The sequence below is a fragment of the Chiloscyllium plagiosum genome, chromosome 7 (assembly GCF_004010195.1).
Source record: "Chiloscyllium plagiosum isolate BGI_BamShark_2017 chromosome 7, ASM401019v2, whole genome shotgun sequence".
NCBI classification, from domain to species: domain Eukaryota; kingdom Metazoa; phylum Chordata; class Chondrichthyes; order Orectolobiformes; family Hemiscylliidae; genus Chiloscyllium; species Chiloscyllium plagiosum.
The window spans coordinates 109456442-109473060 of NC_057716.1; the positions used below are offsets into that span (position 1 = coordinate 109456442).

Below are 16619 nucleotides of genomic sequence, written 5' to 3' on the forward strand. Positions count from 1 at the left end.
TTCCCCCCACCCCCACCCTCCTCTCATTTATCTCTCCACCCTTCAGGCACTCTGCCTGTATTCCTGATGAAAGACTTTTGCCCGAAACATTGATTTTACTGCTCCTCGGATGCTGCCTGAGCTGCTGTGCTTTTCCAGCACCTCTAATCCAGAATCTGGTTTCCAGCATCTGCAGTCATTATTTTTAGCTATTGACTTAATCCATTCCACTTATTATCTTGTATACCTCAATCAGTTCTCCTCTCTTCCTCCTTCTCTCCGGAGAGAAAAGTCTGAGCTTATTCAACCTCTCTTCATAAGGCAAGCCATCCAGTCCAGGCAGCGTCCTGGTAAACCTTCTTTGCACCCTCTCCAAAGCCTCTGTATCTTTCCTATGGTAGGGCTGGACACAATATTCCAAGTGTGGTCTCACCAGGGACTTGTAGAGTTGCAGCCAAACCTCGCGGCTCTTAAACTCTATCCCCTGTTAATGAAAGCCAAAACACTATATGCTTTCTTAACCAATCCTAGCCTCACAGTGGCAACTTTGAGGGATCTATGTACTTGCACACCCAGATTTCTCTGTTCCTCCACACTGCTAAGAATCCTGTCTTTAATCCTATATTCAGCATTCGAATTCAACCTTCCAAAATGCAACACTTCACATTTATCCAGGTTGAGCTCCATTTGCCAGTTCTCAGTCCAGCTCTGCATCCTGTCTCTGGTCACACTGCAGCCTGCAGTAGCCCTCTATACTATCAATGACGCCGCCAACCTTGTGTCATCTGTAAATTTACTAACCCACCACATAACCTCCTCATCCAAGTCATTTATAAAAACTACAAAGAACAGAGGCCCAAGAACACAGCCCTGCAGGACCCCACTCAACACTGACCTCCAGGCAGAATACTTTCCATCGACAACTTTCCTCTGCCTTCTGTCAGCGAACCAATTCTGAATCCAGATAGCCAGATCTCCCTGTATCGCATACCTCCTGACTTTATGAATGAGCCTACCATGGGGAACCTTATCAAATGCCTTGCTGAAGTCCATATACACCACATCCACTGCTCTACTGTCATCGACCTGTCTTGACACCTCCTCAAAGAACTCAATAAGATTTGTGAGGCATGACCTGCCCCTCACAAAATCATGCTGACTGCCTTTAATCACACTATGCTATGCCAAATAGTCATATATCCCATCCCTCAGAATTCTTTCCAAAACTTTGCTGACCACAGACATAAGACTGACTGGTCTGTAATTGCCAGGGATTTCCCTATTACCCTTCTTGAAAAAAGGAACATTTGCCTCCTTCCAATCCTCCAGTATGACTCCCGTGGAGAGTGAGGAGGCAAATATCCTCGCCAGCGGCTTAGCAACCTCCTTTCTCGCTTCCTGGAGCAGCCTAGGATACATCTGGTCTGGTCCTGGGGACTTATCAATCTTAATGTTTTCCAAAATTTCTAGCACATCATCTTCATCAATCTTGATCTGGTCATTTACAATAAGTTCCCTTTCCTTGGAGAAAGCCAAAGCAAAAACCTCATTTAAGGCTTCCCATATCTACTCAGACTCCATGCACAGGTTCCCTCCGCTATCCCTGATCAGCCCTACCTTCGCCCTGAGCATTCTCTTATTGCTCAGATAAGAGTAAAATGCATTTGGGTTCTCCCTAATCCTTCTTGCTAAGCTTTTTACGTGCCCCCTCCTGGCTCTCCTCAGTCCATTTCTGAGCTCCTTTCCAGCAATCCTGTAATCCTTTAAATCTGTGCTAGATCTTTGCTTCCTCTACCTTACGTAAGCTGCCTTCTTCCTTTTGATGAGAAGTTCCTCTGTTCTCATCATCCAAGGTTTCTTAATTTTACCCCTTATCTGTCTCAGAGGAACAAATTCGTGCATCATTCGCAACAACTGCTCCTTAAATAGTCTCCACATGTCAACTGTGCCCTTTCTGTGGAATAATTGCTCCCAGTCTATACTTCCCAACTTCTGTCTGATAGCGTCATAATATCCTTTTCCCCAGTTAACTGCTCTTTTCATTCTCCAAGGCTATGGGAAATGTGAGGCAGTTGTGATCATTTTCACCAAAGTGCTCTCCCACCGCGAGATCTGACACCTGTCCTGGCTTGTTGCTGAGCACCAAATCCAAAATGGCCTCTCCCCTCGTCGGCCTGTCTACATACTGAGTAAGGAAACCCTCCTGAACACATCTGACAAAAACGGTTCCATCCAAACCATCTGCACTTAGGAGGTTCCAGTCGATATTGGGAAAGTTGAAATCGCCCATAACAACAACCCTGCTACTTCTGCATTTTTCCAGAATCTGCCAGCCTATGAGATCTTCAATCTCTCTACTGCTATTAGGGGGTCTGTAGAAAACCCCCAATGAGGTTGCTGTTCCCTTGCTGTTCCTAACTTCCACCCATACTGACTCAATAGATGAACCTTCCTCAACAACCTTCGTTTTTGTAGCTGTGATGCACTGATTAGCAATGCTACACCCCCTCCTCTTTTTCCACCCTCCCTATTCTTTTCAAATATTCGAAACCCTGGAACATCAAGCAATCATCCCTCCCCCTGTGAAACCCACGTCTCCATTATGGCCACAACATTGTAGCCCCAAGTACTGATCCATGCTCTAAGTTCGTCACTCTTATTTTGGACACTCCTTGCATTTAACCGATCCCTTTGTTTCATCGCGTGAGAAACCTCCCTGACAGATTCAATACATCCTGTCACTGCCCCATCTGCATCTGACCCCTCTCAGACATGTGGCTCTGATTCCCACCCCCCTCCAAACTACTTTAAACCCTCCCGAATCACACAAGCTAATCTCCCACCCAGGACATTTGTGCCCCTCCAGTTCAGGTACAACCCGTCCTTCACTCCAGGGTTCCTTATTGTTTGTGATATATATATATAAATGAGTTAGGTAAGAATTTGGAGGGATGGTGATGACAACTAAGCTTGTGGTGATACAAAGATTGGCCGGTTGGTGAATAGTGACGAAGAAGGTCTTAAGTGCAGGATGATATAGACAAGTTGGTTGGATGGGCAGATCAGTGGCAGGTGGAACTTAGACCTGAAAAGTGTGAAATGATGCACTTTGAGTACTCCCTTGCCTTGTTTCTTATTCCAAATAATGACAGGACACAACGAAGCTCAGAGGAACAGAGGGATCTTGGGGTGCTGGCTCACAAATCCCTGAATTCAAAGGATAGATTGAAGAATGAGATTGCTGAATACTTGGAAGTGTATGGTAAAATTGGGCAAAGTCAGCATGGTTTCATCAAGGGGAGGTCATGCCTGACAAATTTGCTAGAATTCTTTGAGAAAGTAATGAGCAAGTTAGACCAACAAGAGCCAATGGATGTTATCTACCTGAACTTGAAGAAGGCCTTTGAAAAGGTGCCACACAGGAGGTGACTGAGTAAGATTTTGCTCTTGCTTCTCCAAGTAACTCTCGCTCCTCCAAGACCGCATTAGGAAACTGGAGTGGGAGCTGGATGAACTCCAGATCATTCGAGGGCAGTCTGTGGTAGATAAGAGTTACAGGGAAGTAGTTATTCCAAGACACGTTAGAATGGGGATAAAACAGTCAGTGACAGGATCCCCTGTGGTCGTTCCCCTGAAAAACAAGAATACTGTTTTGGATACTGATGGGGAGGAATGACTTCCCAGGGGCATGCAATGGGGGACAGGTCTCTGGCAGAGTCTTTCCCTGATGCATAGAAGGGAAAGGGGGAAGTGAGGAGAGTGTTAATGATTGGTGACTCAATATAGAGGATCAGATAGAAGGTTTGTTGGGAATGACAGAGACTCACGATTGGTGTGTTGCCTCCCAGGTGCCAGGGTCCATGATGTCTCGGATCGTATCTTTGGGGTCCTGAAGGGAGAGGGTGACCAGCCTCAAGTCGTGGTCCATGTAGGTACCAATGACATAGGTAGAAAGAAGGGTAGGGATGTAAGGCAGGATTTCAGGGAGCTAGGGTGGAAGCTGAGAGCTAGAACAAACAAGAGTTGTTATCTCTGGTTTGTTACCCGTGCCACATGATATGAAGGTGAGGAACAGGGAGAGATATCAGCTGAACATGTGGCTGCAGGGATGGTGCAGGAGGGAAGGTTTCAGGTATATAGATAATTTGGTTCTGTTCTGGGAAGGTGGGGCCTCTACAAAAAGGACGGTCTTCACTTGAAGAATTTTCTGTGTGGGAAATTTGCTGGTGCTATTTGGAAGGGTTTAAACTAGCTCAGCAGGGGGATGGGAACCTGTGGTGTAGTTCCAGTACACAGGAGGAATGTGAGTAGGGAGGACATGGACAGGATTTCACGGTCACAGGAATGTGCTGGCAGACAGCAAGCTAGTTTGAAGTGAGCAGCATGGATAGGTACCCGGGACTACAATGTTGTGGCTATTTTGGAGACATGGATAGAGCAGGGTCAGGAATGGATGCTGCAGGTTCCAGGGTTTAGATCTTTCATTAAGATCAAGGAAAGTGGTAAAAGAGAGGGAGGTGTCGTTTTGTTAGTCAAGGACAGTGGCTAAAAGAACATTTGACATCATTATGTCAATAGTCCGACAAGGGAAGGGGCCATATTGGACCTGGTGTTGGGGAATGAGCCAGGACAGGTGGTAGAAGTTGCAGTGGGGGATTTCTTTGGGAACAGTGACCACAATTCTGTAAGTTTTAGAATACTCGGAGATAAAGATGAGAGTGGTCCAAAGGGAAGAGTACTAAACTGGGCCAAGGCCAATTATATCAAAATTAGGCAGGAGCTGGGAAATGTGGATCGGACACAGCTATTTGAAGGGAAGTCCACATTTGATACATGGGAGGCTTTCAAAGATAGGTTAAAGATAGTGCAAGATAGGCATGTCCCGTTGAAGGCAAAGGATACGAAGGGCAAGATTCGTGAACCGAGGATGAAAAGAGAAATTGTACGAGTAGCCAAGAGAAAAAGAGAAGCATACATAAGGGGTCAAGGCAGCTAAGACAGAACAGGCTCTGGAAGAATATCGGAAGAGTAGGACCAGTCTTAAATGTGGAATCAAGCGGGCTAAAAGGGGTCATGAAATAGCGTTAGTGAGCAGAATTCAAGAGAATCCCAAAGCCTTTTATTCTTATATAAGAAGCAAGTGGGGAGCTGGAGAAAGGATTGGTCCACTGAAGGATAAGGAAGGAAGGCTGTGTGTCGAACCTGAGAGAATGGGTGAGATTTGCATCAGTGTTTACTGAGGAGAGGGACATGATGAATGTTGAGACTAGGGATAGATGTTTGATAACTCTGGATCACGTTGACATAGGTAGGGAAGATGTGTTGGGTAGGGTTGGGTAGATTTGGGTAGGCTAAAAGTTATTTAGGTGGACAAATCCCCAGGACGAGATGGGATCTAGCCCAGGTTACTGAGGGACGTAAAAGAGGAAATAGCTGGGGCCTTGACAGATATCTTTGTAGCATCCTTAAACACAAGTGAAGGTTGCTCATGTTGTCCCCCTGTACAAGAAGGGTAGTAGGGGTATTCCGGGTAACTACAGACCAGTGAGCCTGACATCAGTGGTGGAAAAGTAGCTGAAGAAGGTACTGAGGGATAAAATCTATTTATAATTGGGAAAGAACGGACTTATCAGTGATAGGCAACATGGTTTTGTGCGGGGGAGATCGTGCCTTACCAACTTAATGGAGTTCTTTGAGGAAGTGACCAAGTTGATAGATGAAGGAAGGGCTGTAGATGTCATGTACATGGACTTTAGTAATGCGTTTGATAAGGTTCCCCATGGTAAACTAATAGAGAAAGTGAAGTTCACATGGTGTGCAGGGTGTTCTCGCTAGGTGGATAAAGAACTGGTTGAGCAACAGGAGACAGAGAGTAGTAGTTGAAGGGAGTTTCTCAAAATGGAGAAAGATGACCAGTGGTGTTCCACAGGGGTCAGTATTGAGGCCACTGTTGTTTGTAATATATATAAATGATCTGGAAGAGGGCACTGTTGGTATGATCAGCAATTTGCAGATGACGTGAAGATTGGTGGAGTAGCAGAAATCATAAGGGATTGTCAAAAGAATACAGGAGGATATAGATAGACTGGAGAGTTGGGCGGAGGAGTGACAGATGGAGTTCAATCTTGGCAAATGTGAGGTGATGCATTTTGGGAAATCTAGTACTAACACGAATTATACAGTAAATGGAAGAGCCTTGGGAAAAGTTGATGGGCAGAGAGATCTGGGAGTGCAGGTCCATTGTACCCTGAAGGTTGCTGCACAGGTGGATTGAGTGGTCAAGAAGGCATATGGTATGCTTGCCTTCATTGGACGGGGTATTGAGTATAAGAGCTGGCAGGTCATGTTAAAATTGTACAAGACATTGGTTTGGCCACATTTAGAATGTGTTCTGTTCTGGTCGCCACATTACCAAAAGGATGTGGATGCTTTGGAGATGGTGCAGAAAAGGTTTACAAAGATGTTGCCTGGTATGGTACGTGCTAGCTATGAAGAGAGGTTGAGTAGGTTAGGTTTGTTTTCATTAGAAAAAAGGATATTGAGGGGGGACCTGATTGAGGTTTACAAAATCATGAAGGGTATAGGCAGGGTGGATAGAGATAAGCTTTTTCCCAGGGTGAAGGATTCAATAATGAGAGGTCACGTTCAAGGTGAGAGTGAAATGTTTAAGGGGGACACATGCGGCAAGTACTTTACACAGAGGGTGGTAGGTGCCTGGAACGCGTTGCAAGCAGAGATATAGAGGCAGGCATGGTAGATTCATTTAAGATGCGTCTGGACAGATGAATGAATAGGTGGGGAGCAGAGGGATACAGATGCTTAGGAATTGGGCGACTGGTTTAGACAGTACATTTGGATCGGCTCAGGCTTGGAGGGCCGAGGGGCCTGTTCCTGGGCTGTAAATTTTCTTTGTTCTTTGTACTGAGGTGGTATGGGCTGAGGTTACAAACAGGAAAGGAAAGGTCAAATGGCTGGCAGTTTTTTATAGGTCTCCGCAAAGTTCCAGGGATGTGGGGAGGAGAGGATTGGCAAAACAATTCTGGGTAGAAGTGAAAGGACAGAGTGGTCATTATGGGGGACTTTAACTTCCCCAACATTGACTGGAAATGCTATAACTCTAGTGTGTCAGATGGATCAGTTTTTGTCCAATGTGTACAGGAGGGTTTCCCGACACAGTATGTCGAAGGGCCGACAAGAGGGAAGGCCACACTGGATCTGGTGCTTGGTAATGAACCAGGCCAGGTGTTTGATTTAGTTGTAGGTGACCACTTTGGAGAGAGTGACCATAATTCAGTTACGTTTAGTTTAGTGATGGAAAGGGATGGGTACATGCCACAGGTCAAGAGTTATCGATGGGGGCAAGGGCAATTATAATGCAATTAGGCAAGAATTAGGATGCATAGAATGGGGTAACAAAATGCATGGGATGAGGACAATCGAAATGTGGAGCTGGTTTAAGGAACATATATTGCGTGTCCATGATAGGTACATCCCTATCAGGCAGGGAGGAAGTGATAAGGTAAGGGAACCGTGGTTTACTAAAGAAATTGTATCTCTTGTTAAGTGGAAGAGAGAGGCTTATGTGACATTGAGGCAAGGTGGTTTAGATGAAGCAATGGAGAGTTACAGATTATCTCGGAAGGATTTAAAGAGAGAGTTAAGAAAACCAAGAAGGGGACATGATCAGTCTTTAGAGGGTACAATAAAGGAGAACCCTGAAACTTTCTATAGGTATGTGAGGAATAAAAGGATGACCAAGGTAGGAATTGGACCAGTCAAAGACAGAAGTGGGAAATTGTGTGTGGACCGTGTGGAGATTAGAGAGGTGCTAAACAAATATTTCTCATCGGTTTTCACTCAGGAAAAGGAGAATATTGTAGAGGAGAAGACTGAGATATGGGCTATTAGACTTGAAAGGATTGAGGTTAGTAAGGAAGAGGTGTTATCAATTCGAGAAGGCGTGAAAGTAGACAAGTCCCTGGAATTTATCCGAGGATTCTCTGGGAAGCTAGGGAGTGGAGCCTTTGGCCTTGATCTGAGTCGTCATTGTCTACAGGTTTAGTATGAGAGCACTAGAGGATTGTGAATGTTGTGGTCTTGTTCAAGAAGGATAGTAAAGATGACCCGGGTAATTATAGACCAGTGAGCCTGTTGAAGGAAAAGTTTTGGAAAGGATAATAAGAGATAGGATTTATAATCATCTAGCAAGCAACAGTTTAATTGGAGATAGTCAACATGGTTTGGTCAAGGGCAGGTCATTGAAGTTTTTGAGAAGGTGACCAAGCATATGAATGAGGGTAGGGCAGTTGACGTGGTGTACATGGACTTCAGTAAAGCCTTTGATATGGTTCCACATCATAGGCTTTTGGAGAAAATGCAGAGGCATGGGATTGAGAGTGATTTAGCAGTTTGGTTCAGAAACTGGCTTTCTGAAAGAAGACAGCGAGTGGTGGTTGATGGAAAATATTCAGCCTGTAGTCCAGTTACTAGTGGTGTGCCACATGGATCTGTTTTGGGACCACTGCTGTTTGTCATTTTTATAAATGACTCAGACGCAGGCATAGGTGGATGGATTAGTAAATTTGCAGATGATACTAAAATCTGTGGAGTAGTGGACAGTTTGGAAGAATGTTACAGGTTGTGGGGGACTTGGATAAATTACAGAATTGGGATGAAAGGTGGCAAATGGAGTTCAATGCAGCTAAATGTGAGGTGATGCACTATGGGAAGAATAACAGGAAGGCAGAGTACTGGGTCAATGGGAGAGTTACCCGAACACTATGTTTCACGAGACAGTCATAGAGTCATAGAGATGTACAGCATGGAAACAGACCCTTCTGTCACACCCCTTAGACTAACTAACCCGAATTCAGCCAGAGGTCAGGGACAGGAGGGTGTGGCTGTGAGTGAGGCAGGTAGAGGGATCCAGGAGACAGAGTTGCTGGAGCGTCCGCCCCTGACCTTGTTCAACAGCTTCAAGAATCTTGCTACCCCTATGGATGTGAATGGGGACTGCAGAAGGATGAGCTGACTGAGCGCACCACCTTGGTGCAAGTTGGGGGAGAGATATTTTATTGTATTTGAGGATAGTATAGTTTGAGGCATAGACACCTGGTGCTCGCAGTCAGGATATCTCATCTGGACTGCAGAGGAACTTGGAGTGAGAGGGAAAAGATCCAGTAGTCATGGTCCACGTAGATACCAATGACAGAGATAAAACTAGAGCAGAGGTCCTGCTAAGGGAGTATGAACAGCTGGGACCTAAATTAGAAAGCAGAACCAAAAAGGTAATAACCTCTGGATTACTGCCTGAGCCACGAGCGAATTGGCACAGGGTCAATAAGATTAAGCAGGAAAATTAAGAGAAAATAAGGACTGCAGATGCTGGAGTTCAGAGACATATAAGATGATGAGAGGATTAGATAGACAGTGAAAGGCTTTTTCCTAGGATGATGGCGTCAGCTTGTACGAGGGGTGATAGATTTAAGACGGATGTCAGAGGTGAGTTCTTTACGCAGAGAGTAAGAAGGGTGTGGAATGCCCTACCTGCTAATGTAGTCAACTCAGCCACATTAGGAAGATTTAAATAATCCTCGGATAAGCACATGGATGATGATGGGATAGTGTAGGGGGATGGGCTTAGATTAGTTCACAGGTTGGCGCAACATCGAGGGCTAAAGGGCCTGTTCTGCGTTGTATTGTTCTATGTTCTATGATTGGGAAGCTTACAAAGACCAACAGATGGCAATGAATAAAGAAATAAGGAGGAAGAAAATTAGGTATGAGGGTGTTGGGAGATAACCAGTCTTGGAGTTAGAATCGGGAAAGAATGACAGAGTTTATTGTACAAAGAAATCAGAGCTCTGGGGAGAGAGAGAGAGAGAGACATCCAGCAGCACGGCTGTCAGCTGCGAGCCTTCTTTCCCCCTCGGAGCACATGTCACGGTATTTTATACATTTCATGGTATAATGTCCAGATATCGGGTCTTTGTGCAGCATGGTTTGTTTACAGAAAACATTACAGAGTCGTTGTCAGTTTCAGAGGGATGTTACAGAGTCATTGTCAGTTTCAGAGGGATGTTACAGAGTCATTGTCAGTTTCAGCAGCTACACAGAAGTCCATTGCTGCAGTAATTGGTCGTGATCATTGTTCCTGAGAAGGAAGATCGTTTTCCATTACTGCAACTCTAAGGTATTAACACTTGGATACAAGCAATCTCAGGTAGTTAACATTCCTTTTGAAGGTCGTTGTAGACTCAGACACTTCGGTGGGCAGTAGACGTTACTGATGTGTATTCTCTCCCCCACTAGCCTTAAATTAATTGTCTGTGTTCTGTGTCTATTTTGCTGGTATCGTGTTGGTCTCAGGCAGTATCTGTGTATGCTTCGCTGTACTTTTCCATGTATTGGCTCAGTGGCCATCTTGATTCTGTGTGTCCCATGTCAATATGCCCCATGTCAAGGGTAAGCTAGCCAGTAATATAAAGGAAGACTATAAGAGTTTCTTTATATATATAAAAGGCAAAAGAGAAGCAAAACTGAACATTTGCAGCTGGAAAATGGTGCTGGAGAGATAGTAGTGGGGAGCAAGAAAATGGCTGAGGAACTGAATAATAATAAAAAAAGAATGTTTATAGCCTAGGAACAGGCCCTTCGGCCCTCCAAGCCTGAGCCGATCCAAATCTACTGTCTAAACCTGCCACCCAATTCCTAAGCATCTGTATCCCTCTGCTCCCCAGCTATTCATGCATCTGTCCAGACGCATCTTAATAATTACTTCGCTTCAGTCTTCATGTTGGAAGAAATGAGTAATGTCCCAAAAAAACAAGAGAGTGAGGGGGAAGAGCTGAGAATTTTGGTCATCACCAAGGAGAAGGTGTTAGAAAAACTGAACGGCCTGAAGGTGGATAATCACCTGGATCAGATAGACTACACCCCATAGTTCTAAGGGAGACAGCTGAAGAGATAGTGGAGGCGTTAGTGGTGATCTGTCAGGAACTGCTAGAATCAGGGAGAGTCCCAGAGGACTGAAAAATTGCTAACATGACACCCCTGTTTAAAAAGGGAGTAAAACAAAAAACAGAAACTTACAGATCAATTAGCCTAACCTTAGTCGTGGGTAAGGTCCTGGAATCCATTGTGAAGGATGAGATTTCTGAATACTTGGAAGTGTATGGTAGAATAGAGCAAAGTCAGCATGGTTTCATCAAGGGGAAGTCATGCCCAACAAATCTGCTAGAATTCTTTGAGGAAGTAGCGAGCATGTTAGACCAAAGAGAGCCAACGGATGTTATCTATCTGAACTTCAAGAAGGCTTTTGACAAGGTGCCGCACATGAGGCTACTGAGTAAGATAAGGGCCCATGGTGTCAGAGGCAAGGTGCTAGCATGGACAGAATCTTGGCTCTGTCAGAAAACAGAGAGTGGGAATAAAATGGTCCTTCTCAGGATGGCAGCCAGTGACAAATGGTGTTCAGCAAGGCTTAGTGTTGGGACCACAGCTTTTCACTTTAGAAATTAAAAACCTAAACATAGCCAGGAAAAGGGATGTGGTTCTAAAAAGTGATTTCAGGGAGTTTTGTTGGAATTTGGATGTAGGTTTGCTCACTGAGCTGAAAGGTTCATTTCCAGACATTGCATTACCTTACTCGGTAATGTCTTCAGTGCACCTCATGCTGAAAATTCCTGCTTTCTATTTATATTTTTGGGTTTCTTTGAGTTGGTGATGCCACTTCCTGTGGTGATGTTATTTCCTGTGGTGAAATTTTCTCAAAACTCGCTAAGTTATGTTGGAAGCTAAAGAGGAGAAAGTGAGGACTGCAGATGCTGGAGATCAGAGCTGAAAATGTGTTGCTGGAAAAGCGCAGCAGGTCAGGCAGCATCCAAGGAACAGGAGAATCGACGTTTCGGGCATAAGCCCTTCTTCAGGAATTCGGGCTTATGCCTGAAACATCGATTCTCCTGTTCCTTGGATGCTGCCTGACCTGCTGCGCTTTTCCAGCAACACATTTTCAGCTCTGGAAGCTAAAGAGCCAAACAAGCAGAGTAATAATCTCAGGATTACTACCAGTGCCATGTAGCAGTGAGGTGAGGAACTGGGAGCGAGTGCAGCTGAACATGTGGTACAGGGCTGGTGCACAAGGGAGGGTTTCAGATACGTAGATCATCAGAGTATCTTCTGGGGAAGGTGGGACCTTGTACATGAAGAGCATTTAAACAAGAAGGACACGAATGTCCTGGGTGGGAGATTTGATAGAGCACTTCAGAAGGATTTAAACTAGTTTGGCAGGGGGATGGGAACCAGAGCTACAAATCAGAGGAGAGGGTATTTGTTAAACGGGCAGAAATAGAATGCAGAGAGTCTGTCAGGAAGGATACACAGTTGATAGGGCAAAGGGATGGGTTAAAGTGTGTCTGTTTCAATGCAATGAGTGTCAGGAATAAGAGTAATGAACTTAGAGCATGGATCAGTACTTGGAACTAGGATATTGTGGCCATAATAGAGACATGGAGTTCTCAGGTTGCTGAATGTTACAGGTGTTAGACCTTTTAAAAAGCATAGGGAAGAGGGTAAAAGAGGAGGGGGAGTATCATTGTTAATTAGAGAGTGCGTCACAGCTGCAGAGAAGGAGGTTGTTGAGGAGGGTTTGTCTACTGAATCAGTGTGGGTGGGAGTCAGTGACAGGAAAAGAGCAGTCACTTTATTGGGTGTTTTCTGTAGACCTTCCCAATAGCAGCAGAGAGATGGAGGAACAGATTGGACAGCAGATCTTGGAAAAGTGCAGATGTAACAGAGTTATCGTTATGGATGATTTTAACTTCCCTAACACAGAGGAACCTCGATTATCTGATTGATACCGGCAGGGAGTATTTTGTTCGGATAATTGAACATTCAGATAATCGAATGCCGGATTACACAGTTTAACCAAGCATCAAGAACTTGCGATCTTGTTTAGATAATCCAAAATTTGGTTATTTGAATGCCAGATAATCGAAGTATTGATTGGAACCTCCTTAGTGCAGATGGTCTGGATGCAGCCAATTTTGTCAGGTGTGTCCAGGAAGGATTCCTGACTCGCTATGTCGATAGGCCGACTGGAGGGAGGCCATATTGGATTTGGTGTGAGGCAACGAGCCAGGCCAGGTGTCAGATCTCAGTAGGAGAGCATTTCTCACAACTCCCTGACCTTTACCATAGTCATGGAGATAGACGGTATGGGAAAGTATTTAATTGAGGGAGGGGAATTACAATGCTATTAGGCAGGAACTGGGGCACCTTAACTGAGAACAGCTGTTTAAGCAACACTTGTTGTGAGTGTTAGATACCTTTGTTGAAACTTTATTGCTGGAACAGCACAGCAGGTCAGGCAGCATCCAGGGAACAGGAGATTCGACGTTTCGGGCACAGGCCCTTCTTCCTGAAGAAGGGCCTGTGCCCGAAACGTCGAATCTCCTGTTCCCTGGATGCTGCCTGACCTGCTGTGCTGTTCCAGCAATAAAGTTTCAACTTTGATCTCCAGCATCTGCAGACCTCACTTTCTCCTCGAAGATTAGATACCTTTGTCCCACTGAGACAGGCAAGGAACAGTAAGGTGAAGGAGCCTTGGATGACAAGAGCAGAGGAGCTTCTCATCAAGAGGAAGAAGGAAGCTTATTTAAGGTTGAGGAAGCAAGGATCTGGCACAGATTTAGAAGATTACAGAGTAGTTAGGAAAGAACTCAAAAATGGTCTGAGGAGAACTAGGAAGGGCATGAAAAAGCCTTGGCGGGATGTATTAGGGAAAACTCAAAAGCGTTCTACATGTACATGAGGAATAAGAGAATGATCAGAGAGAGGGTAGGTCCAATCAGGGATATTCAAGGGAACTTGTGCCTGGAGTCTGAAGAGGTGGGGGAGGCCAGTATTCACGAGAGAGGGACCCTGTTGATAGTGAGAACACAGTGAACCAGGTTAAAAGGCTTGAACAGGCTTGATATTAAGAAAGTGGATGTGTTGGAAATACTGGGAAGCATCAAGGTAGATAAGTTCCCAAGGCTGGACCAGATATATCCAAGGTTACTATGGGAAGCGAGGAATGAGATTGCTGTGCCTCTGGCAATGATCTCTGCATCCTCACTCTCCATAGGAGTAGTACCGGCTGATTGGAGGGAGACGAATATTGTTCCTCTGTTCAAAAAAGGGAACAGGGAAATCCCTGGGGATCACAGACCAGTCAGTCTTACACCGTGGTAAGCACGGTACTGGGAAGGATTCTGAGAGATAGGATTTATAATTATTTGGAAAAACATAGTTTGATTAAAGATAGTCAGCATGGCTTTGGGAGGGGCAGGTCATGCTTCATAAGTCTGATTGAGTTCTTTGAGGATGTGACGAGACAAGTTGACTAAGGTCGAGCAGTAGATGTGGTGTATGTGGATTTCAGTAAGGCAATTGATAAGGTTCCCCATGGTCGGTTCATTCAGAAAGATAGGAGGTATGGGATATAAGGGAATTTGGCTGTCTGGATACAGAATTGGCTGGCCAAAAGACGACAGTGAGTGGTAGTGGATGGAAAGTATTCCGCCAGGAGATCGGTGACCAGTGGTGTCCCGCAAGGATCTATTCTTGAGTCTCTGCTCTTTGTAGTTTTTATAAATGACTTGGATGAAGAAGTGGAAGGGTGTGTTAGTAAGTTTGCAGATGATGCAAATGTCGGTAGTGTTATAGATGGTGTCAAGGGCTGTTGCAGACTACAACAAGACATTGACAGGATGCAGAGCTGGGCCGAGAAGTGGCAGATGGAGTTCAACCTGAATAAATGTGAAGTGATTCATTTTGGAAGGTTGAATTTTAATGCTGAATACAGGATTAGAAACAAGATTATTGGCAGTGTGGAGGAACAGCAGGATTTTAGGGTCCACGTACATAGATCCCTCAAAAATGCCACCCAAGTTGATAGGGTTGTTAAGAAAGTGTATGGTGTTTTGGCTTTCATTAACGGGGGGATTGTGTTTGAGAGCAAGGAGGTTTTGCTACAGCTCTATAAAACCCTGGTTAGACCACACTTGGAATATTGTGTCCAGTTCTGGTCACCTCATTATAGAAAGGATGTACAGAGGAACCTCGATTGTCTGAACAAGATGGGTGGGCACTATTTTGTTTGGGTAATTGATTATTCGGTTAATTAATTTCCTCTGGGGCTCGGAGTTTTCTGTGAAGTCTGCTCCCCGTTCAGGTGACCAGGCAGCAGCATACAGTGTGTGAGACCCCGACTCCCCAGCCCCAACACTGTCCATTCCCACCCCACCCCCCAAACCCCGTCTGCTCACAAACCCCTGTCTGCCCCCAAAACCATATCCACCCCCAAAACCATATCCACCCCCAAAACCATATCCACCCCCAAAACCCCATCCACCCCCAAAACCCAGAGGTGGGGAAGGGGGTTCAGGGTACACCTCTGTGTAGAACTCCAGGGAAAGTGTGAGGGGGGAGAGAGAGAGGGCGGGAGGTCAGTCATTTGGAGATGGTGCCTGGACTGTTCAGGACAGTTCTCGGCAGCAGTGAACTAAGTTCATTTTTAACCATTGTATCTGTAAACAAAAGACTTGAACAGGGTTGAAACAGCACTTTGATGTAATATTTCTGTCAGGACCTTGAGATCCCCTTTGGATAATCTAATTTTCATATAATTGATATTCGGATAATTAAGGTTCCTTTATAGATGTTTTGGATGGGATTAGGGTGCGGAAGAGAGGAGACCTGATAGAGGTGTACAAGGTAATGAGAGGCATAGATAGAGTAGATGCCAGAGACTTTTCCCCAGGGCAGAAATGGCTGTCATGAGGGATCATAATTTTGAAGGTGATTGGGAAGGTGTCAGAGGTAGGTTCTTTACACAGAGAGTGGTGGGTGCATGGAATGCACTGCCAACAGTGGGAGTAGATTCAGAGACATTAGGGACATTCAAGCAACTGTTGGACAAGCCCATGGAATTGAATTGAATTTATTGTCACGTGTACCAAGGCACAGTGAAACACTTGCGAGCAACACAGGCAGATCACAGAGTGAAGTAGCAGAGATAGTAAATAATAGGTAAACAGTGGCAAAAACAAAAACACAGGTACAGGTGAATGTTAAGAGTTTGTTAAGGCCATTCATTATTCTAACAACAGGAGGGTAGAAAAGATGTTTTTCCAATGTTGATCGCGTCTTTGTTTACAGTGATTAAAAGTAATCTCGGCTCGGCTTACTGAAATGCTGCTGAGAACAGTCCTGGACTGATGGGAGCCCAGGCACCATCTCCAATTGACTGACCTTCCGCCCCCTCTCTCTCCCCCCTACACTTCCCCTGAAGTTCTACATAGGAGTGTACCCTAAACCCTCCTTCCCCAGATGTCTCCAACATTGTCCTGTACAGGGCAAAGGTGAAACCTGTGCATGTGTGCGTGTGCTCTGTTGTCACTAACTCCCCAAAAGACAGCAGCAACAGCAGGAGTCTTGTTGGGGTCCAGTCCGGCTGCCCCGGAGAGGGGGTGCAGTCAGGTGGTGAGCCGGGGTGGGTACAGGTGGGGGGGCGGTGTTGGACAGGGTTGGGGACAGGTTTGATGTTGGACGGGTTTGGGGGGAGGGAAGATGTGGGTGGTGTTGCATGGGGTTAGGGG

At 45.2% G+C, this 16619-nt stretch overlaps 1 long non-coding RNA gene across 1 annotated transcript in view; it reads left to right on the forward strand.

The window, feature by feature from the left end:
* The first annotated feature begins 15476 nt into the window (after window positions 1–15476).
* LOC122551867 overlaps window positions 15477–16619 on the forward strand; it is a 2783-nt gene continuing 1640 nt past the window's right edge. The window contains exons 1-2 of the long non-coding RNA XR_006312215.1: window positions 15477–15681; window positions 15832–15840. This is a non-coding gene — a long non-coding RNA (uncharacterized LOC122551867). The remainder of the gene's footprint in view (window positions 15682–15831; window positions 15841–16619) is intronic.